This window comes from Zalophus californianus, chromosome 9, assembly GCF_009762305.2.
Source record: "Zalophus californianus isolate mZalCal1 chromosome 9, mZalCal1.pri.v2, whole genome shotgun sequence".
In the NCBI taxonomy this organism is placed as follows: domain Eukaryota; kingdom Metazoa; phylum Chordata; class Mammalia; order Carnivora; family Otariidae; genus Zalophus; species Zalophus californianus.
This window is the reverse complement of record NC_045603.1, coordinates 77,781,304-77,804,352: the sequence shown is the minus strand read 5'-3', so window position 1 is coordinate 77,804,352 and position 23,049 is coordinate 77,781,304. Positions and strand designations below refer to the sequence as shown.

The 23,049-nt window shown below is 42.0% G+C and overlaps 1 protein-coding gene and 1 pseudogene across 5 annotated transcripts in view; both read left to right on the top strand.

The window, feature by feature from the left end:
• The window catches only part of FAR2 (fatty acyl-CoA reductase 2), a 144,484-nt gene that overhangs the window by 61,200 nt on the left and 60,235 nt on the right, over window positions 1-23,049 (top strand). The gene's annotated exons all lie outside the window — the stretch shown is intronic.
• On the top strand, window positions 14,926-22,475 carry LOC113922306 (annotated as a pseudogene).

The window sequence follows — 23,049 nt, the reverse complement described above, 5'->3', positions numbered from 1 at the left end:
CCTCTTGTAGGGCTACATTTATTTTAAAGGTTTAAATGTTAAACAAGTTATTATTTTTAAGTCATGTACTACCAAAAGACTCCATTTGAGAAACTTGCTATAAAACTGATTATTTTTGGAGTGATTCATTCCAATTTTTTTCCATCATATTCTCACAAAAAATCTGAATCTTCCCTGAAGTGTGGATGTCTTGACTGGCATCTGCAGCCACTTAGGGTGAAACTCCTAAAAGAGTGTCTTTGTTTGGGGCAGAAGAAAAACAGAGACTATTAAGGGTTTTTTTTTTTTGCTTTATTTGCCGAAACTCAGCAATGTTCTTTCTGTAGTTACTCAGTTTTGCCATTCTTTGCACTCGTTGTTTTTAAAACATACCCACCCATGGTCGAGTATATTTCTAAAGCCTATCTTCCCCTGAGTATGGCAGGCTGAGCTTCCATAGTAGTTTACCTGTTGTATGACATTTGATATATTTTGGAGTTGTAGTCCATTTTTAATTCTTCTAATGATGGAGAAACAAAATAAGGTAAAATGTGAGGTTCCCGCAAGGTATCTGCTATTTTTTAATAGAGCCATATGAGAAACTCAGGTGTGAGGCTTGGGAATCTGATTTTTTTTTTTTTAAGATTTTGTATATTTGAGAGACAGTGTGAGTGGACAGGGTCAGAGGAGGAAGAAACAATCTGAAGCAGGCTCCTCACTGAGCACAGAGCCCGAAGGTGGGGCTCAATCACAGGACTGCAAGATCATGACCTGAGCCAAAACCAAGAGCCAGGGGCGTAACCTACTGAGCCACCCGGGCACCTTCAGGAATCTGATTTTTAAACAAGCTCCATGGGTGGTCCACATGGGCATCATTATTCTAGCAATCCCACGTTAAAAGTCAGGCTGTACCTGCTGACTGTTGCCATCTCCCGATTTAGAGAAAATATAGTGAAACATGAAGTAGTTTTGAGCAGCAGAAAGGAATTGGTTGGTGAAGTAAAGGTGTCAGAAAGTTTTTTTGTTTATTTTTTTGTTTTTTTTTTAAAGATTGTATTTATTTATTTGACAGAGAGAGACACAGGGAGAGAGGGAACACAAGCAGGGGGAGTGGGAGAGGGAGAAGCAGGCTTCCCGCGGAGCAGGGAGCCCGATGCGGGGCTCGATCCCAGGACCCTGGGATCATGACCCGAGCTGAAGGCAGACGCCTAACGACTGAGCCACCCAGGCACCCCATGTTTTTTAAAAGACCATATCCCTTTTTTTTTTTATTTATTCAAGAAATCTATTGAGTACCTACTAAGTGCTGGGTTCTGCCCTAAATCCAGAGGATATAGTATTGAACAAAAGCGGATAGTGTTCCTACCCTCATGGAGTTTAAAGCCTAGCAGGGGAGGAATTTTAATCAATACATCGTAGATATGAGTATAAAGTTACAGCTGTGATAAGAGCTAACAGAGAAAAGTACATGAAAAGAGCTTACATTACAGATCAGACCGAATGTGGAAGGTCAGGGAAGGCTTCTCAGCAGAAGTGATGGTTAAACTGGTATCTGGGTGGGTAAACTGGTAATGGGTGACTGGGAGCTGATAAACAAAGATGGGCTGGAGAACATGCCAGTCAAGGAACAACATTCATCATGCAGTCATTCTATGTGTCCAACACTGTTCTTGGTGTTGAGGATACAGCAGTGAACAAAACAAATTCCCTGCCCACGTGGGGCTTACGTTTTAGTTGGGGAAGGAAAGAGACTTATAAAAAAATGACCAAATAGATATAAATGTTGTCAAGTGGTTTTAAGTGCTGTGAACAGGGAGTACAGGGTGTGCAGGTGAGGTGGATATTTTACAGGGGACAGCTAGGGGAAGGTCTCCCTAACAAGCCACCTTTGAGCTGAGACCTGGAGGGGAGGCAGCAGGTCGGGCAGCTCTGGGTGGCGGAGGCGTACCTGAGCAGAATGAGAGCTGAAGCCTGAAGTAGAGCATCCCTGGGCATGGGCTAGGAACACAAGACTGTGTCTGAATGGAGAGTGGAGGCAGTGGTAGTAGATGCTGCCAGGGAGGTTAATAGGGTCAAATGATTCAGTCCCTTTTATGGGAGGACAGCATTGGGAAATTTTAGCATAGAACTGATAGACCTGACTTGCCCGTGAGAAGGATCTCTTGAGCTAATACATAGAGAACAGACTGTTAGTGGAGCAAAGGTGAGACAGCAAAAACCATTTAGAGGTTGTTCCACTGATGGTTTAGACCAGTTTGACACAAGCAACGATGGTGAGAAGCAGTCAGATCCTGGTTATACCTTGCAGGTAGAGCTGATGGGTTTTGCTGAAAGGGGGAAATAGAGCATGAGGAAAAGAACGTTGGGTGGCCTCAGCATCTCTGCACAGAACAACACAAAGAAGGTTTTGTTTTTACTAAGATGAAGAAGGTTGCACGTGGAGTGGGTTGGGGGAGGTGTTTCGGGAGCTTGTTTTGAGGCATTTTACATTAGAGATGCCTCTTAGACATATGCCAAGCCTAGAGAGAGGCTTGACATGTTTGGTTAACACTGTGTCTGAGCAAAGCAAGCGCGGGAGAACATGTTGTCCAATGTGCTGGAGAGACAGGCTGGGGCCAAACCACGTCAGACCTTAGAAATCACCTTGGAGATTTCAGCCTCTATCCTAGGAGCAAAGGGAAGACATGAGGGGTTAAGGGATATTTCAAGCTATCAGGTTTTCATTTCCAAGTGAGAACTGGCATCAGTGTTGCAAAGAAGTTGGAGATGGGGATTGAAACACAACAGTCTAGGCAAGATGTGGTGGCTTAAGCCAGGTGGTTGTGGTAGGTGTGGAAAGGCAGGCAATTAGATGAATTCAGGAGGTGACTGTCAGGAGGTGATGGGCAGATGTGGAGGTGAGAGAGAAGGAAGTGCCAAAGGTGACTGTAGGCTCTCAGGCTTGTTCAAAAAAAAGGGCAGTGATTTCATTCTAGAATACGGGAAAAATTGGAATGAGAATGAGTCTAGGGAAAAGACCATAAGATTAAGGTGCCTTTATAATATACAAGTGGAAATGTCAAGTAAGCAATCACACACCATGGTCTGAAACTCAGGGGTAAGGCCTAGGCAGGAGAGAATAATTTATGAGAGGTAATTCCGAAGCTTAAAAGAAGCATAGCTTTGAGTGGGGCAGATTGATATGCAGGAGACGGAAGGGATCATCAATCATATAGCTGTCAAAGATGGGAGGAAATGGAATCCAAACCCAAGTAGAGGGATGAGCCCTGGTACAAGGGGTTGAAAAGGATGGGTATGGATTCGGGGAGAAGATGTATTTGTATGCTTCAGTCATTCAACAAATACACACTGTGTGCCTATCATGCACTGTGCAACAGATCAACCTGCTGCAGATATGGAGATTTAAAAGAAACAACCCTTGGGATGCCTGGGTGGCTCAGTCATTAAGCGTCTGCCTTCGGCTCAGGTCATGATCCCGGGGTCCTGGGATCGAGCCCCACATCAGGCTCCCTACTCGGCGGGAAGCCTGCTTCTCCCTCTCCCACTCCCCCTGCTTATATTCCCTCTCTCACTGTGTCTCTCTCTGTCAAATAAATAAATAAAAGCTTTAAAAAAAAATAAAAAAGAGACAACCCTCTCCATGAAGGACCTCTCAGTCCAACAGGAGAGATGGTACAAGTGTAGCAACAGAACGTGAGAGCCACAGGAACGCTGGGCACGCGTCCCCTGAAACTTCGTGAAGGTAGACTTCCAAAAGTTCAGAGAAGAGATGGGTGCCATATTATGGCCTATGTTGCTGAAAAAGAGAATCTCTCAAGGGGGTTGGGAATCTGAATCCAAGAGTTCGGATTTTGTGATTTATCCCTGGGAAGAGACAAATACTGTTTCCAGTACAAAGCGAGAACCCCGGGATTGAGCTAATCGTTTGCAGTTCTAGGCTAAGATTTCTTTTAAGACAGCCTCTCCCTAACTTTCTCCTCGAAAACTAGAGCACAGTACTCAGTCTGTGCATGTCCTCAAGCTTCCAGCACTCCAAACTTCTGCACTGACCCCGAACCAGTTTCAGGCTGGTCTCATCCCTTCCGCCCTGGCCAGGATCCAATTTGCAACCTCCCTGGTCATCCGTCCTCCCGCACACCCTCATAGCCACGTTCCTCTGTGCTGTCTTCCCTTCTCTGTCTTTTGTTCTTCCTACTACTTCCTTCCCTTGTAGCTTTCCATCCTCTCTACATCTTTTACTTCCTTACTTTAACTGAAATTTGAATATCCCATTAGGAACAATCTCAAGTAGATTATTCTCTCTTTCCAAAGCTCGGGAGAGCGTTCAGCATCCTCTTACGGCCTAAGCACTGTATCTTCAGACATCTTTTCTGTAGACCATGCCATCTGATTAGCGTTCCGCCCATTATCTCCGCCATCTGTCAACATCATAATTATTCCTCTATACCCTTTCTTAGCTTTGGCATCTGAGTCCCCATCTCCCTCTTCACTCCAGATTCTGGTCCATCAATGTGGATGACCCCAAAATTATACCCATCCCCCTCTAACCTCCTTGGCCTATTCATTTCCAATGTTCTTCAGGTTAACTCCTCAGGGACGACTATTCCCGTGGCCACATCATGGATCTTGTCACCCACAGCTGCTTCAACTCTGCGATCCTGAATTCTGGCACCTCTCTCTGAAAACAGTCTGTCACTGAAAAGTGGAAGCCTTCAGCATTCTCATCACTATACCTATTCTTTGACCTCCATGAGTGCTCTAGTCCCTTGCCCATCCCCCCTCCATTTTCTCCCAGTCTATCAGTCCTACCCCCACCTAGGCTTTACTTTCACTCCTAACTGGCCTAGACTATATAATTTGTAATCATTCTCCTAAACTATTTTCTTAAATCATACACCCAGTTTTCTAGCTACCTTCCATGCTTCACCTCCAGAATCCAAATCCTAGAAAGACTCCCATGTCCAGCTTCACTGCACCAATTCATGCACCACCAAGCACAGCTGTGAAAAATTGCACATGTGCGGACTAATGTCACTAACTGTCTCCAATTTTGGCTAGACCCTCAATCTTGCTCAGCAATCCTTCTGCCTGCCCTGGTCATCTTCCTCTTACAGCACTCATAATAGCTCCTTCACTCCTTCACTGTCCCCCTCAAGTCCTCTCTACCCCGTAATTTCCCATGCCGTTTTCAGCACCTGACTTCCTTTCCCCTTTGCAAAGAAAATAGAAGCCTCAAGATAGGAACTCTCAGTTTATCCTCCCATGGATAAACTGCACAATTCATCATCTTCCTTCTTTTCCCCCTTGCCAGCCATGTACCTGCATGAATTTATCAATATTTGTACCAAATTAATATATATCTCTCCTCCTGTCAAAAGTTAATTTGTGAACTCGGTTTGGATTGCATTCGCATTTCTCTCTTCTCTCTTTGGGACCTCTCTCTGTCAGTGTTTTATAGTATTTAGGCAGTAGGAAAGATGTTCATAAAGAAGCTGGGTAAGATTAATAGACCGGGATGAAAACAAAGATCCTGAGTCAGGATGACAGAATAAGCAGGGGTTGGAATTTTTTAAGTGGGAGTTCAAAAAGTTCATCGTGTTTTCACTGTAGTACATGCTGGGAATGAAAGTTTAGCAGCTTTGTGTACTGTGGAAATGTACCTTTGTGCATCTGTAGGTACTTTTCCACAAGTCATTCGTTGGAAAATTGACTATTACTGAGCCACTTCTTGTAAGAAGTCTTGAAGTGTGTGGTCAAATAAGAGATACGCAGCTGTGGAGTCCGGGTCTGGTAAATCTGTAGTCAGTATACATTTACTAGTGGTTGGGCTTTTCTTCTCTTAGAGTAAACCTGGAAGCCATACCACAACACGTCAACACACATTACCTTTTCCAAATGCACCCTGGCCCACGTACCAGTCGTTCCTGGGCATCTACAACGCACAAGCAGCCCTGATACAAGGTGCTATATCCCACTCGGCGGGGAAAACATGGTAGGTGTTGGGAGCAAATGAGACAAGAGTTATATTTTTGTCAAGAAATAAAGTGCTGCTAGTCAATACCATGTTGCTTTCCTGATAATTCCGGTGAATTCTAGGTTGAGTTACCAAACAGGAAATCTTCTTTTGTGGACTCGATCAGATGATTGACAGATATAGCTGGTAGAGCAGAGGTGCTTTTTTATTAAAGCTTTAATGTTCAGAAAGAATTTCCCGTAACCTTTTGAAGTACCGAATTACACCTTGGACCAAGGAGAGGGAACCAGGACACGGCTAAGAAAAAAAGGAATACTGGATCCTTTGGTAACTTTGTGCCTTGTTTCTGGTTTGGGGAACAACAAATCCAAAATGCCCATGCTTTTGAAACAAGAGAACCAGAGCAACAGAGAATCAACCCTGTTAAACTGCTGATATGTTGTCATCTTTAGCTTTAACTAAGTTAGTTAAAACTAGTTAGATTGATCATGATAAGAATATATTTCTGGGGGCATCTGGGTGGCTCAGTAGGTTAAGCATCTGCCTTCAGGTCATGATCCTGGGGTCCTGGGATCGAGCCCCGCATTGGGCTCCCTGCTCTGCGGGGAGCCTGCTTCTCCCTCTCCCTCTGCTGCTCCCCCTGCTTGTGCTCTCTCTCTCTCTCTCAATCTCTGTCAAATAAATAAAAATCTTAAAATATATATATATATATTTCTAATGCTTGCTTATTATTAGCCCAGTCTAAAATATAAAGAAACTCTTTTTCCCGCCTTGTTTTAATACATTTGTGTAGTAAGTTAAAGATAAGGGCTTCTGTGCTCATGAACATTACCAGCAATTCCTTTCCACTTGAAAATACCTAAAGAGTTCTAAACCCAAACTGAAAAGTATTATTAAATCCACCTTGAGCTAAGTACAAAAATGGTTGGAATAGGGCCTCACATAATAGTTTAGATCAGTGGTTCTCAGTGCGTAGTCTACAGTGGGGCACCTGGGCGGCTCAGTCGGTTAAGCATCTGACTTTTGATCTCAGCTCAGGTCCTGATCTCAGGGTCATGAGTTCAAGCCCTGTATTGGGCTTCAGGCTGTTTGTGGAGCCTACTTAAAAATAAATAAATAAATAAAAATGTCTGCAGATTTCTGCAGTCTCCAAGATACTTTCAGGAATCCACCGGATCAAAGCTACTTTCATAAAAATATTAAGATGTTATCTGCCCTTTTTTACTGTGTTGACATTTGCACTAATGATACAAAAGTGATGCGGGGTAAAACAGCACGAATTAAGGGAGTGACCCCAATCTGTACTAATCGTCTTGTATTCTTGATCATCAGGCCCTCACAGCTTAAAAATTAACCCACCAATTTCATTTAAGAATGTCCTTGAAGAAGCAGTTAAAATAATTGTATTTCAACCCTTGCTTACACATCTTGGATATTTCATGTGACGGCATGAGAAGTACATACAAAGAACTGCTGCTACGTCCCAAAGGCTGGTTGTCTCAAAGAAAAGCACCTGTGTGATGGGGCTGAGAACTGAACCAGCTGATTTTTTCACAAAGTATCATTTTATCTGCAAGAATGACTCATGGACAGACTAAGATTATTCAGATTTGGGTATTTGGCAGATATTTCCTCAAAATAAACTAAGTGAGCCGGTCACTGGCAGTATTTTTGACAATGACAAACTTTGAGCTTTCAAATAGATTAGAGTTTTGGAAGACTTGTGTCAGTCACAGTGAGCTTGACGACTAACCAATACTTAAAGACTTTTCTGATGCGATTGGTGATATTAACCAAGATGATTTTTTGATATTATATAATGAAGTGTGGCAACACTTGGAACATCTGCATAACTCAGTGAATCATTATTTTCCAAATGACCAATGCATGATGTTGTAAAATTATGCATGTTACGTAAAAGACCCATCTAAATAGTGAGGTAGGCCAACGGATCTTAAAGTAACAATATGAAACGTTGATAGGGTTTTAGATTCCACATTGGACTAAGCTTTAAGAAACTACAGTTCACCAAGTTTTTAGTATAATATAAAAAAAATCCACAATTATTTGGAAAGGATTTTAAAGTACTCTTTCCTTTTCCAACTATATATCTGTGTGAGGCCAGATTTTCTTCATATATCCAACAAAAACAATAGGAACAGATTGGATACAGAAACAGATATGAAAATCTAGTTGCTAAGGCATATATTAAAAGAGATTTGCAAAAATGTAAAACAGTGCCAATCCTCTCTGTGTAGATTTTTTTCATTACAGAAGATATAGTCACTTTTGAAAAAATATGTTATTTCTGTTAGCATTTAACAGGTTGTTATCATTGTTTTAAATGATAAGTGAATGTTTTTTAAATGTCTTGGTTTTATTTTCAAATACACTGAATATTGGTGGATATAACCACATACAAGCTCTTTGGGATACTCAGTAATGTTTAGGAGGATAAGGAGAACCTGAGACAAAGTCTGATAAAGCTGTTTTAGCTGATCATAGTGAGAGAAGGACTGTTTTACTCACACTAAAGTGCAAGTACATAGAAGACAGCATGTTTTGTGACATATAATCCCAAGAGAAATAGGAGCAGTTTTGTTGTTTTTTTGATGAAAATATGCTTCACAGATTTCAGCCAAGGCCTTTTTAAAGAGATCCAGCATTTTATCAGTCAGAATTCTTGGGTTGAAAGCAACAAGTCGGTTGGGTTTCTGCCTCCAGCTCGGGTCATGATCCCAGAGTCCTGAGATCGAGCCCCTCGTCAGGCTCCCTGCTCAGTGGGGAGTCTGCTTCTCCCTCTTCCCCTCACCCCGCTCATTCTTGCTCTCTCTCAAATAAATAGATAAAATCTTTAGAAAACAAAAAAGCAATGGAAACCAGCAAGGACAACTGGATCAGTCTTCCATTGTGTAACAAATTACCCACAATTTACCAGCTTAAAACAGCACATAATTATTATCTTACAGTTTCCATGCAGTTTTAGAATTCAGGGAAGCTTGTTTCTTCAAAGCCAAGAGAAGGATCTCTCTCTCATGAAGACAGTCACTCATATGATTAGATCAGTTTATTAAGGACCTTAATTACATCTCTAAAATCCCTTTACCTTTGCCTTATTAGGTAACATAATCATGGGAGTGAAAGCCCATCACCTCTGCCGTATTCTGTTCATTAGAAACAAATTATAAGTCCTGCCCATTCCCAAGGGGAGGGGATTATACAGTATACAGGGCGTGGTCATGGGGGAAGGGGGAGTGATGTCATTTTAGAATTCTGCCTACCATAGCAATATAAACAAATATGAAAGTTATTGGAAGTAAATGAAGTAAATCAAAGGAATGGCTGAAAAACCAGCCTTAGAAAGGGTGAGAAGCCCTTTTCCATTTCCTAAGAGCTATCAGAGACTTGCCTTTGGTATCAAGAAGACAAGTACTAATTGACTAGATTAGCTAGTCAACATGCCACCACTAGATGAACCAATTCCATATATATTTATATTTTTATGTTTATATATTTTATATTATATTTATATGTATTGATATATCAATTTTTATATATCAATACATATGTATTTTTTAATGTTGTGTTCCTTTATGCAAAGTTAAAAATCTACCCTTTGGTTAAGTGGGACAGAACGTCTTGAACAACATCCTCATAAAGACTACTCACAGTGGGGAGAGAGGTGCTACCCCAAAAGGACGTTTTGACTGGTAGAAGCAGAAAGAGCTGCTGGCAGGCCGAAACACAAATGTCTACCAAAGCCATCATCACCAAAGATATCATAACTTTTCAAAAAGCAAAGTCAGAGAAAATTATCCTTCAACAATATATACTTATAATGTAAAATTTGGCCAATCTTTTATACTTGTGAGCTGAGGTTTTGAAAATTCTTTCAAATAGATAATTATTATATATCTCCCTTGACTTGTTTTTTGATGACACAAAGTTTTGCTGTTACATTTTGAATATTTCATTTATTATTTCTATGAGAGAAGGACAGTTAGCTTTTTGTGTCTTTAAACAAAGATAATTTAGGAATTATTTGTTCACTATGTTAGTTCTTCTCAATGATTATTCAGTCATCTTGGTCTTAATTCCAGTTTTACTATCCTATATTTGAGATGGTGTCTCCTGCCCCAGTTTTCTAGCCTCATCTCTTCCATCATTCCAAGAACTTCCAAAATTGTCCTCCCACGATCAAGACGACAAATGTTCATTTTCTTCTGCCTCCATCCTCCAACAGGGAATCACTAGATTTACTTCTGCTTATACAAAGTACCTTTTCAGGCATATTTATTCCAGGTGTCTGGTTGGAGTCAACCTTTCCTTTAGTACGCAAATAACATACGTTAGCTCGCCTTTCCGTGGTCTGTGAAATCAGAATTTGCACCCAGATTTCCAAGGATTCCTGGCAGGCTTACATTCTCCGGCTCGCTTCTCATTCTGAACTCCTGCTCCCACAGGATTCTTCACCTCTCTGCTAGTTCCTCACCACCAGTGCTGGCTACTCTTTCCAAACCCTTCCCGCATAGGGTTCCACTAAATGCATAGCAGACCCTTCCTAAAGTTATAGGGTAACAGGGAGACTGTTTGTGCCTCATCATGCACAGGACAGATTTTTTGGTTCTTGTCCTTCTCCCACCATCATAACTCAGGCCCCTTCTCTTCCCTCTGGAATTCCTCCTCCTCTCGCTCCCTCCTCCCCACCCCCCACTCCCCCCCTCCCTCCTCCTTCTCTCTCTCTCCCTCTTTCATAGAGTGGGTGAAAGGTGATGGCTCTCATGACTAAACTTGCCCACACTTTCCTGGAAAAAAAAATTGATCTCCCTAGGAAGGTTCCTGCCTTTCTCTTTCCTCTGAGTTAGAATTCTCTATGTGAAATTTATTAGCATTATTTTTTTTTCTCTTTGTAAGCTTTCATTAAGAAGAGACTATATCTGCTAAAAATGCTTCTGAAGGGGCGCCTGGGTGGCTCAGTCGGTTAAGCGTCTGCCTTCGGCTTGGGTCATGATCCCAGGGTCCTGGGATCCAGCCCCGGCATCGGGCTCCCTGCTCGGCGGGGAGTCTGCTTCTCCCTCTGCCTCTGCCCCTCCCCCTGCTCGTGCCCTTGCTCTCCCTCTCTCTCTCTGAAATAAAGAAATAAAATCTTTTTTAAAAATGCTTCTGACAACATCTAGGCCAACACCAATTCCAGATACGGTTTTCTGATGACAGGAGGAAGATCCTATATAGTTGGAAAGGGTAACTGAACTGTGTCATTATTCACAGAGAAGTATGTACTTTTCTCTGAAGTGCTAGGAATTTCATTGAATTTTTAAAGGCTAGTTTTGAAAATGCCATTTTGAATTTGTACTAAAGAAAGATCAAGCTATGTATGTATTACATTTATAGAGCGTATGTCCATGTGTGTACAGATACAACGTGTGATGTTTATATATGTATGTAACATATGCTAAAATGTGTGTCTCCCCATTTCTTTTTTCTACCCCTAGTATTACTGTGATTTTTTACTGTATATTTGACAGAAATAAAAAAATACGTTCTCAAGAACACGAAGGAGAAATTTCTGCAAATTTTAGATTTGTTTTACCTAGATAATCTGCAAAATTGTGGTTCTTATTTGTGTGTATATACTACTCAGTTTCATTCCTTCTTTTCAGGGGAAAAAAAGATTGTTCTTCCCCCCTCCCTCCTCTTGTCTCTCCAGCTCAATCCCTTTACTTTTTGATTTTCACATTTCATGTTTCTGCAGACTTCATTGCAACCTGATAATATTCCCGATGTTTCCTCTAATATATTCTGAGTTCCTTTTCAAAGAAAAAAAAGGTATGAATTGTAAAATCATTTCTGTCCTTCCTGGGTCAACATTTGAAATGGAAAGCAAATCGTCTCCTTTTTCTTCTTGCAAATTCCAGCAGCAGGACCTGTGTGGCTGCTGTCTGTCCTTCCTGCCTTTCATCCCTGAGGAGTTAACCTTAGCTGCCCCAGGGAGTGGGTTGATTTCCGAGAGCACAGTTGCTGGGTGTGGCAGAGAGCCCTAGGGCGTGTGTCTGTGTGTCTGGAGCGGTGAGGAAGCTCTGCTTCCTCTTGAGCCTACAGAGAAATCACTTGAGTCCATGTACTCAGTAACAGCGAAACATGGCAAATGTGCGGGGCGGCATCTGTTTCTGTTCTTGGCCTGCTGGGCTGAACGCTCAGCATGGACTTGCCTCCGAATATCTTTGCGTCTCCGTTGCAGTGCAGAAGATTTCATGTTGCACAAAGGGATTCGCACAGATTCGGACACAAAACTTGAGGATTTCTGTGTGCACTGTAGAGAAAAGTCTGTGTGAGCTGGAGACCTTAACCTTGGCACCCTTACTCCATTAGAACTAGGTGGCTTAAAATGACAAAATATAGTGACTAAACGAAAAACTTCTTTTCTTTAAAAACTGCATTATCATTAATCAACTGTCTCTCTTGCCCTCTGAACACCATTATACTAGTATGTTTACCCAGTACTCTAATGATTGTACACGTGCTAAAATTATGCATTCTAGAGCTGGCTTGTTATTTTTAAATGCTTTTAAAGTTACACAGAGGTTCACATTCAGTAACTGCCCTCATTCAGTCAGATGCACAGAAGCCGGCCACTCTGTGGTCCCATGGATCAGTGACAACACAGTCAGAGGACTTTTTCCCCACAAGCACCTCATGTCTCTCCACCTACTGGGCTCTAGACCTGTTCATATATTCAAATCATGGTAAAGAAATTCGGACTTAGGGTCACCACTACAACCCTAGATATCTCCTTAAACTCTTACTAGTGCATCTGAATTGAACTTTTCTGTTTAACTAACGGGCCGGTAGACTAATACTCATTATACTTGGATCACTTTCTTTGAAGAAGAAAATACAGGTACTCCAAAAGTACAAATTAAGTTTAGCAGAGGACAGTGGAAAAAAAGTTTCTTTTATCTTTTCTACGTTTGAGTAACGGTTAGTAGAATAATTTTGGAATTAGAGCAGGTTCAATTCCTTGCTCTGCCGCTTAGATGGCCCCATTCCAAAGTGAATCTCTATAACCTCCCTTATCTGGAAAATGAATATAATGGTTGTGTGGGAATAAATGAAAACTAACCAAATGAGAACACGCAGAGGCTATTTATTGTGAGCTTGCTGGAGCAAAGAAGTCGATCACTGTCACCAGCATTTTGGCACAGACTCAGAAACAGGCAGAGAGAGGAACGGGAAAGTTTCCTGCCCCGGGGGGGGGGGGGGGGGGGGGGTTAGGTGTGTCCTGGGAGGCGTGATTGGGAGCTGTTGGCATGGAGAAGCTGTAGGTGGGCCAGCTGGAAGCAGGGCATCCTGTGTAATTGGCTAGTGGCACATATTTGGCTTTCGCTGGTGGTGCTAAGTTGGAAACGGGGACAAAAATTAGAGAAGCTGCCAGTTGTTAATCAAGTCCTGGCTGTTTTGGACCAGCCATTACAGAAGCTATAGTTTCGCTTCCTAGATTGTTACTAGAGACAGCAATTTGACTTGCTACAAGTCCGATGTATAGCACGTTGGCTTTTTGGGGTGTTTATTGTAGAGGAGGGTTTGGGTTCCCGGACAGGTACGGCAGATTGTAGGTCAAAGTTCTATTTTTATACATGCTCTGGCTCTTGCCCGTTTGTATAGTCAGTCTCTCAGTTGCACCCATGAGAAGCATCATCACGGTGTGATCATGCAGCACATGCTTAATAAATAGAAGTATGGTTTCCACAGGTGTTTGGAACCACTGCTCCCTGGGGCATTTTTCATGATGTCAGTGCTGGAGTTTGGATCAGAACTGGGTGGATGTGGGGGAAGCCAGCTTGTGCTGGTATAACTGGATGCTTCCCTGTAGAATTATGTCAGGGTTGGAATGGCATATCATTTGTAGGCGAATCCCCTGTGAATTCATTGGGAGAATCTGAAACTGTCCATCCCATTCATTTCACTTCTGGGAACTGTCCAAGCCCAAAAGAAACTCCAGGGTCCTAATAGGTCTCTAAATTCATCGAGAGTTTAGGATGTAGTCTGAGGATACAAATGAACTTAAAGCCATTGCAGGTGTTCTCTAACAAGAATTCCCACGTGATGAGAGACAAGGCACCTTATCCTGAACAGGTGAGCGGCTTGTTCCTCGTATCTCCAGCATCTAGCATGATGCCTGCAACCTAGTATGCACTTAACCAGCAGTTGAATAAATGGATGAATTTCCCAACTTAGATCAAGTAGCTATTATGAAAATAAGAGGTATCGCCTTGTCCACTACTAGCTGTGTAATTCATATATTCCTGTATGTTCTTTTTTTCACCAGAACTCCTAAAATCTGATTGAATTAAAAATAATCAAATGATTGATCATGGAATTTATAATGATAGGCAGAGTCAAGAGTGACTGTTTTAGCCACCTCCCCCCCCCAAATGCTGAATTATGGAAAGGAACTGTAAATGAACACATTAAATGGAATTTTAAAGCACTGCTCAATGAACAGGAAAGATGACTCAAAGTAACTTCCTATTAGCATCCATGTGAAGTGGTACCAAACTTGAACTTTAAAAATGTTAGTTATGCAAATGATTTCACAAAAATATATTCTAAGCCAGTTGGTGCACACAGCCTTTTGGAGACCATACAGATCAACGTGACAGAGCTTCTTGCCTTTTGTATGGCAGAGCCCCGGGGACAAGGATTTCAGAGGCAAGAGACATGGCTTAGCATCTAGTGTGCACTTCATCCTTACACATCCATTTATCCATTCATTTGTTCATTCATTCAGTCACTTACATAACACTGATTGGCCACGCAGAGTTTCTCAGGCAGTAGGGATAAAAAGCGAATCTACGGTTCCTGCCCTGGAAGAGCTCAGGGTTTTGAGGTGAGCTCAGTGATGAACAAGGTCCAGCTGGAGACAAGGTCCAGCAGAACTTATTCATTCAGTGATAATGTGTGCAAACAAAACGATGGCTAAGGTCTCGGCCCTTGAAGAACTTCAGCTCTTGTACAGCAGAAAACTCGTGTATACAGATATCCAAGATAGAACGTCGTATGTGGAGGCAGACCCTTAGAAGGCAGGCAAGAATTCAGCCTGGAGGATTCTCAGACCTCCCCTCTCCTTAGCCGCACATCTTTCGTATAGCTTGGGGTGGGGCACTTAGAAGTGGAAACCAGGGAATCGAAATGCATTTGTGATTGCTCAAGACACATAGGTGTTTGCCTTAGATACGAAACAGGTTAGTCATAAATTGCATTGGCCTATACATTGTGAAATAAGGGTTCAAATTTAGAACCAGATAGCAGAGATCAGACTGCAAAACAGCAGCCTTAATAACATGAAAGATATTCTATCCCTGCCCACAGTAAAATGAACAGAGAGTGGATTTAATATTCCAGTAAGACTGTGAAAAGCATGTAAAACGTAGGTGATTTGATTGGCTAGCACACAGTCATTAACATTGTCAAAGAGAGTGTACGATGGAGTCGGCCGTATCCATTTAAATAACATAGTGACTGGAGGAGAGAACAGAGTGCTTCTCTTCCCTGTGAAAGTGATATTGAACGATTAGGCCCAGGAAGTTGTCCCCCACACAGCTCCAATGGACTGCGTCTTTCTGATAGCTTGCACTTTGCTGTACCAAATCTGTTCTTTTTCTTCTGATCTCGTGTAGCTACCTATTACCCAGTTTCATATGGACATGAAATAATTTTTTCAGATCTCTAATGACCTTTCTTTTAAAGACAAATGCCTAAAATTTTTGTTGAGGTTTAGTAGTAGTCATTGCACATTATCAGAGAAGAGTGAGTGCTGTTTGTGCCTTGCTGCACTTCTGACATGGAATAAGAGCCTATGGAGAGAACTGGAAAGGGAAAGCATTAGCCTTAATTCAGAATTAATCTTTCACAAATGTCCAACTGCATATTTCCAAATAGTATATTTATATTTATTCAGATATTTCCTGAGAGACTGTCAATTAATTGGCATAGATTATGATCAGTAAATTCCATTAGAAAATAAGAAGTTCCAATTCACCATATTGATCTATATATAATTAACCTTCATATTAACCTTTTTGAAAAATATAATTTCCCATGTGGTTTAAGAATAATTAGTTGGTATGTGGCAGTGACTAAGCTCCTAGAATCTCGCTACATGAAGTGACTAGCACTATGTCTTTTCTTTGGATGGATACGGTGAGTAAATACTGCATCTAATCATTGACAGTAGCAAATCCTGCTAACCCACATCTCTATAAAAGAACCAGATATACCATTATGATATTTTGGTGCAAACAATAACTTGTGCTATGGTTTTTTTTTTTAAGATTTTATTTATTTGACAGAGAGAGAGACACAGCGAGAGAGGGAACACAAGCAGGGGGAGTGGGAAAGGGAGAAGCAGACTCCCCGCTGAGCAGGGAGCCCGATGCGGGGCTCGATCCCAGGACCCTGGGATCATGACCTGAGCCGAAGGCAGTCGCTTAACCAACTGAGCCACCCAGGCGCCCCTGTGCCATGGTTTTGCAGCAATTTCTTGGTGTTATTCTATGAATCAGTTGTCTTTTTGGTGGATTGAGTTTTTTCAAGATTTTATTTATTTATTCATGAGAGACAGAAGGTGGGGGCAGGGGAGAGGGAGAAGCAGGCTCCCTGCCGAGCAGGGAGCTCGATGCGGGACTCAGCCCCAGGACTCCACCATCACGATCCAAGCCGAAGGCAGATGTTTAACTGACTGAGCCACCCAGGTGCCCAAATTAATCTCCCTTTAATCGGCCCTTGCTGTCAAAGACTTTTACACATTCCAACCATTTTTTTTCCATGTGCTTTCCCTGGGTGAATAACAGGTTGAGATATGGTTGTATGGACTGGGAAATAGAAATTTCCAACCTTATTTCTAAACTCTACTTGAATGAGTCTGAATAAGTCTTTCAACCCATATGAGTGGCAGACTATCTTATTAGGAAATTAGGACACCTTGATATTATACCCTTTCTCACGCTGGGGTAATGGGGTATGTTTATTTATCATCGGTATGCTATTCTACTCTCTGTGCATATATTTGAACTATATTTTTAAAAATCCTTTATGTAGCTATTTGTTTCAACTTTTAGTTGAAGCAGGAACACAGGAGAAAATAATGTTTTAAAACTTTAGTTATTTATTTGAAAAGATGTGTCCCCATTCCACCTCTTTCAGTCAATGTGTCATTATGGGTTACACCTGTGAACTCAGATGCTGGTAGTAAATGTGTAGAAAGTCTCTGGATCAAAATTAGTGCAAGCGGGAGGTCAGGCTAAGTTCAGACTAAGTTCAGATGAAGGCTCTGACTGGACGGCAGCCACGCTCTGCAGCATCCTAACTGTGTTCCCCACATCCTACTATTATTAGAAATGAGAATTCTCAAGTCAGCAGGTTATTTTATATATTGTTTTAAGGGGAAAAACTGAATCAGAGGGACAACATAGGCTTACACTAAAGATACAGGCTAAGGTACAAAATATGATCCGGAATCAGAACACACTCAGTTCAGTTCCCTGTACCCGCATCTCCCTTCCCACTGATATCTTAAACTGTGGACTAGTCATTAAAATGCTTCTACTTGGGCCCTGCCCTGACTTCCTCAATCAGGATCTCAGAAAATGAGGTTTGGTAAAAGGGCCATTTTAGCAAGCTATCGAGATGATTCAAATACCCACAAGGCTTTGTGAACCACCCCCTGACTTTTTTTTTTTAAGATTTTATTTATTTATTTTTAATTTTATTTTATTATGTTATGTTAGTCACCATACAATGCATCATTAGTTTTTGATGTAGTGATCCACGATTCATTGTTTTCGTATAACACCCAGTGCTCCATGCAGTACGTGCCCTCCTTAATACCCATCACCGGGCTCACCCGTCACTCCTCCCCACCGCCTAAAACCCTCAGCTTGTTTCTCAGAGTCCATAGTCTCACAGTTCATCTCTCCTTCCGAATTCCCCCCCTTCACTTTTCCCTTCCTTCTCCTCATGTCCTCCATGCTCTTCCTTATGTTCCACAAAGAAGTGAAACCATATGATAATTGACTTTCTCTGCTTGACTTACTTCACTTAGCATAATCACCTCCAGTTCCTTCCATGTTGACGTAAAAGTTGGGTATTCATCCTTTCTGATGGCTGAGTAATATTCCATTGTATATATGGACCACATCTTCTTTATCCATTCATCTGTTGAAGGGCATCTCGGCTCTTTCCACAGTTTGGCTATTGTGGACATTGCTGCTATGAACATTGGGGTGTGTATAGCCCTTCTTTTCACTACGTCTGTGTCTTCGGGATAAATACCCAGTAGTGCAATTGCTGGGTCATAGGATAGCTCTATTTTTAAATTTTTGAGGCACCTCCACACTGTTTTCCAGAGTGGCTGTAGCAACTTGTATTCCCACCAACAATGTAAGAGGGTTCCCCTTTCTCCACAACCTCTCCAACATTTGTTGTTTCTTGCCTTGTCAATTTTAGGCCTTCGGTTCTGAGTCATTCATTCATTGATTTAGCAATATTTATCAAGACACTTTTCATGGCATAGTACTGTGCTAGTTAGCATGTAAAGAAAAATATAGCATACAATACATCTGAGCCAAGTGTTTTTACTATCTAATTAGGGTGACAAGATGTATCCTCAATATCTATTAATAAAGAAGCACAAGGTATTTGGACTTGGGGTCAAAGTAGCTTCAAGAGTATAGCATGTGACATACAGGACAAGAGAAATATTCTGTTCTGGTCAGAAGATACTTGGAGTAATAATCTCTCTTGTTTATTACTTTATTTGATTATTAAAACAGCTCTGTGAAGTAGATAGGATATTATTTAACAGAAGAGAAAATTGAGTCCTAGAACTGCCAGGATTCAAGATTCCAAGTTACGTGACCAATTAGAAAATCTAGAAATAAAATCTATTCTGCTAATTCCTACACCAGTGTTCTTCTCACTGTGCCTGTATTATACCTCGCATCATTTTTCATTGTTGTTACTTAAGCTGAGTCTGTTTAGAGATAAAAGAATTTACCAGTAATGAATACTTTGGTCGAAAAACAGACAAGAGAAATAATTCCAAATAACTAAAACTTCCTTCCTGTCAATAAGTATTTTATGTTCAGCTACCAAGCTATCAAGCAAAGGATTTTGTTCATTAAAATCTGCGAGAGAAGTCCCGCATATGGTAAATGTGTTAGGAGAAAATATAATGATTGTGATGGTTCATTTTATGTGTCAATTTGGCTGAGCCACAGAAATAAATTTGTGAGGGGAGCCCCAGCATCCTTGAAGATCTCAGTGATCGTTCTTCTCTGTAGGCCAAAACTTATAGTCGGAACTGCTGTCATTAAATTGGGAAACCTAAACGCAGTGGGGATCCTGGCATGGCAGGAGCCAAATGATGACCCTCAAATGCCAAAGTCAAGGTGGTCATGGTTCCATAATGGACAGCAGGATAAAGCAGAAATCAAAACAGTCTGACTTGTAGAGAGCTAGGGCATTGACTGGTTGATCATGGTGCTCCTAGAAGTGAAATATATGGGAAGCCTACTAAATTCTTGCTTGATCTGTATGAGCAGAAAAGTTCGAGGTCAACTGAACAAAATTTACTTGAATCATAAAAACAGAGTTATGACCCCTTCATCAATCCCCAGATATGAGCCGGTTAATAGACCCAGAATGAAGGGGAAGCCAAGTCCCCTTCATTCACTCCTGAATATTGCTAAAAATTTACTCCGTTAATCTTTTTCCCAGCCATCCCCAAAGGGACCTGCAGTCTTTAACCAAGGTAACTGTACATTGGGGAAAAAGAAAATAATGAGAGCTTTCAGGGATGACTGGACACTGGCTCTGAACTGACACTAATTCTAGGAAACCCAAAATGTCACTGTGGTCCGTTGGTCAGAATAGGAGCTTATGGAGGTCAGGTGATCAATGGAGTTTTAGGTTAGAACCATCTCACAGTGGGCTCAATAGATGTCTGAACCTATTCTGTGGTTATTTCCTCAGTTCAAAAAGGCGTAATTGAGGGGCGCCTGGGTGGCTCAGTCAGTTAAGTGTCCGACTCCTGATTTTAGCTCAGGTCATGGTCTCAGGGTGGTGAGATGGAGCTCTACATTGGGCTCTGTGTTGGACATGGAGCCTGCTTAAGATTCTCTCTCTCCGTCTCGCTCTTCCCCTCCCCTCCACCCTGCTCACATGCTCTCTCTCTCTCTCTCTCTCTCTCTCTCTCTCTCTCAAAAACAACAAAAAAAGGCATAATTGAAATAGATATACCCAGCAGCTGGCAGAATCCCCACATTGGTTCCCTGACCTGTGGAGTGAGAAAGGCCAAATGGAGGCCACTAGAACTGCCTCTAACCAGAAAAAATATGAGACCAAAAGAAATACCTCATTCCTGGAGGGATTGCAGAGACAAGTGCCACCGTCAAAGACTTGAAAGATGCAGAGTGGTAATTCTCACCGTATTCTCATTTGACTTAACCTTTTAGGCCCATGCGGAAGACAGGTGGATTTTGTAGAACGACAGTGGATTGTCATAAGCTTAACGCACTGTTGACTCTGGTTGCAGCTGCTGTACCAGATGTGGTTTCATCGCTTGAGAAAATTAACACATTTACTGGTGCCTGGTATGTGGCTGTTGATCTGGCAAATGCTTTTTCCTCCATCCCTACTGATAAAGACTACCCAAAGCAGTTTGCTTTCAGCTGGCAAGGCCAGCAAGACACCTTCACTGCCCTCCCTCAGGGGTATATCAGCTCTGCGGCTCTCTGCCAGAATTTAATTTGCAGGAATCTTGATCACCTTGCCCTTCCATAAGAAATCATTTTGATCCTTACATTGCTGGCCTTACGTATTGTATATATCTGATCAGGCCCTAGAGAGCCCTAAAGACACCGGTAATTTACATGAAGAAGTGGCCCAAATGCCCCTGGTCGCCACTGGTGCTACACTACCTTTTCTCCCTCAGCCCGCACCTATGGCCTCATGAGGAAGTCCCTCTCATCAGTTGACAGAAGAAGAGATGATATGTGGTTACCATCCGAAGTGAACAACTGCTTCTCTGCAGGACATCCCCTGAAGGACAGTGATGAAGGCAAATCCTCTCAGTGAACAGAATGTCAAGCAGTGCACCTGGTTATTCACTTTGCTTGCAAGGAGAAATGGCCTGACGTGCAACTGTATACTGATTTATGGCCTGTGGCCAATCGTTTGGCTGGGTGGTCAGGGACTTTGAAAGAACATGATTTGAAAATTGATGACTCCCTTGAGGTACATGGAATGGGCAAAAACATGAAGTGTACCACATAAATGTTTTCCAAAGAGTGACCTCAGCAAAGGAAGATTTTAATAATCAAATGGATAGGATGACCTATTCTCTGAATACCCAACTACCCCTGTATGCCCTGATAGCTCATAAACCAAGTGGTCATAGTGGCAGGGATGAAGGTTGGGCTCAGCAACATGGACTTTGGCTCACCAAGGCCAACTTGTCTGCAAACACACTGGTGAGTGCCCAGTTTGCCAGCAGCAGAGACCAACACGGAGTCCTCAAGGTGTAAGCCAGCTACCCAGAGGCAGATTGTATTTCCATCATGGGTCAGTGTTTTGTTCTTACTGAAAGAGAAGATTTGGATTTGCCTTCCCTGCATGTAGTGCTTTTACCAAAACTATCATGAGTGGACTTATAGAAAGCCTATTCACCATCGTGGTATTCCGCACAGCATTGCTTCTGATCAAGGAACTCACTTCAAAGCAAATGAATTGTGGCAATGGGCTCATGCTCATAGAATTCACTGGTCTGACCATGTTCTCCACCTTCCCAAAGCAGCTGGTTTGATAGAATGGTGGAATGGCCTGTAGAAGACTGGTTTATAGTGCCAGCCAGGTGGCACTACCTCGAAGGACTGAGGCGAGGTTCTCCAGAAGGCTGTAGACGCTCTGAATCAGCATCCAGTAGATGATGCTCTTTTCTCCCATACCAAAGATTCACAGGTTCAGGGGTGGAAATGAGAGTGTCACCACTCACTGTTACCCCAGTGGCCCCGTAGCAAAAATGTTCTCCCTCTCCCCCATGATCCTCTGTTCTGCTGGCCTAGAGATCTTAGTTCCAAAGAGAAGAATGGTTCCACCAGGAAACACAACAATGATTCCATCGAACTGGAAGTTCAGACGGCTGTCTGGCCACATCGGACTCCTCATGCCACTGAATCAACAGGCAAAGCCACTACTGGCCGGGATGACTGATCCTGACTACCAAGGGAGAAATTGGACTGCTACTTCACAATGGAGGTAGGGAAGGGTATGTCTGAAATACAGGAGATCCCTCAGGGCATCTCTTAGTATTACCCAGTTCAGGGAGGACTCCTGATGACCCAGACACTTCACCCCACCAGGTAAAGAGTCATGGCCAGCTGACGTGCTTGCTGAGGGCAAAGAGAATACAGAATAAATAGTGGAAGAAGGTAGTTACAAACACCAGTTACAGCCATGTAACTAATTATAGAAATGAGGACTGGAATTGTCATGGCTTTTTTCCCTTATTTATTATGAATACATTTATGTGTGTGTGTGTAAAACAAATATGTTTGTTTTCCTCACTACCTGATCCTTTTATCATGTTGCATAAGATGTATTGATTTTATATCATAGTACTAAGTACTTTCAACTTTATGTCATAGTATTTAAGTTATGGGATATCAAGAAGAGGAGTAAATGTTACCCAAAGCCTTAGCATCCTCTTCTGGGGCAAGGGTTAGTATGTTTTACTTGTATGCAGGATAGTTGTAAAGTGTTGGGCAGAAGTATGAGTTTGTTGTTTTTATTTGGAAATTATGGTTTAAAGAGATGTGTGTGGGTGCCAAGTCAACAAGAGTGGACTTAACGATGTTTATTTTTATATGTCAACTTGGCTAGGCTACAGTGCCTAGATATCAGTCAAACATTATTCTGGATGTTTCTGTGAAAGTGTTATTTGAATGAGATTAGCATGTAAATCAGTGGACTTTGGGTAAAGCAGGTTATCCTCTGTAATGTAAGTGGGTCTCATCCAATTAGTTGAAGACCTTAATGAA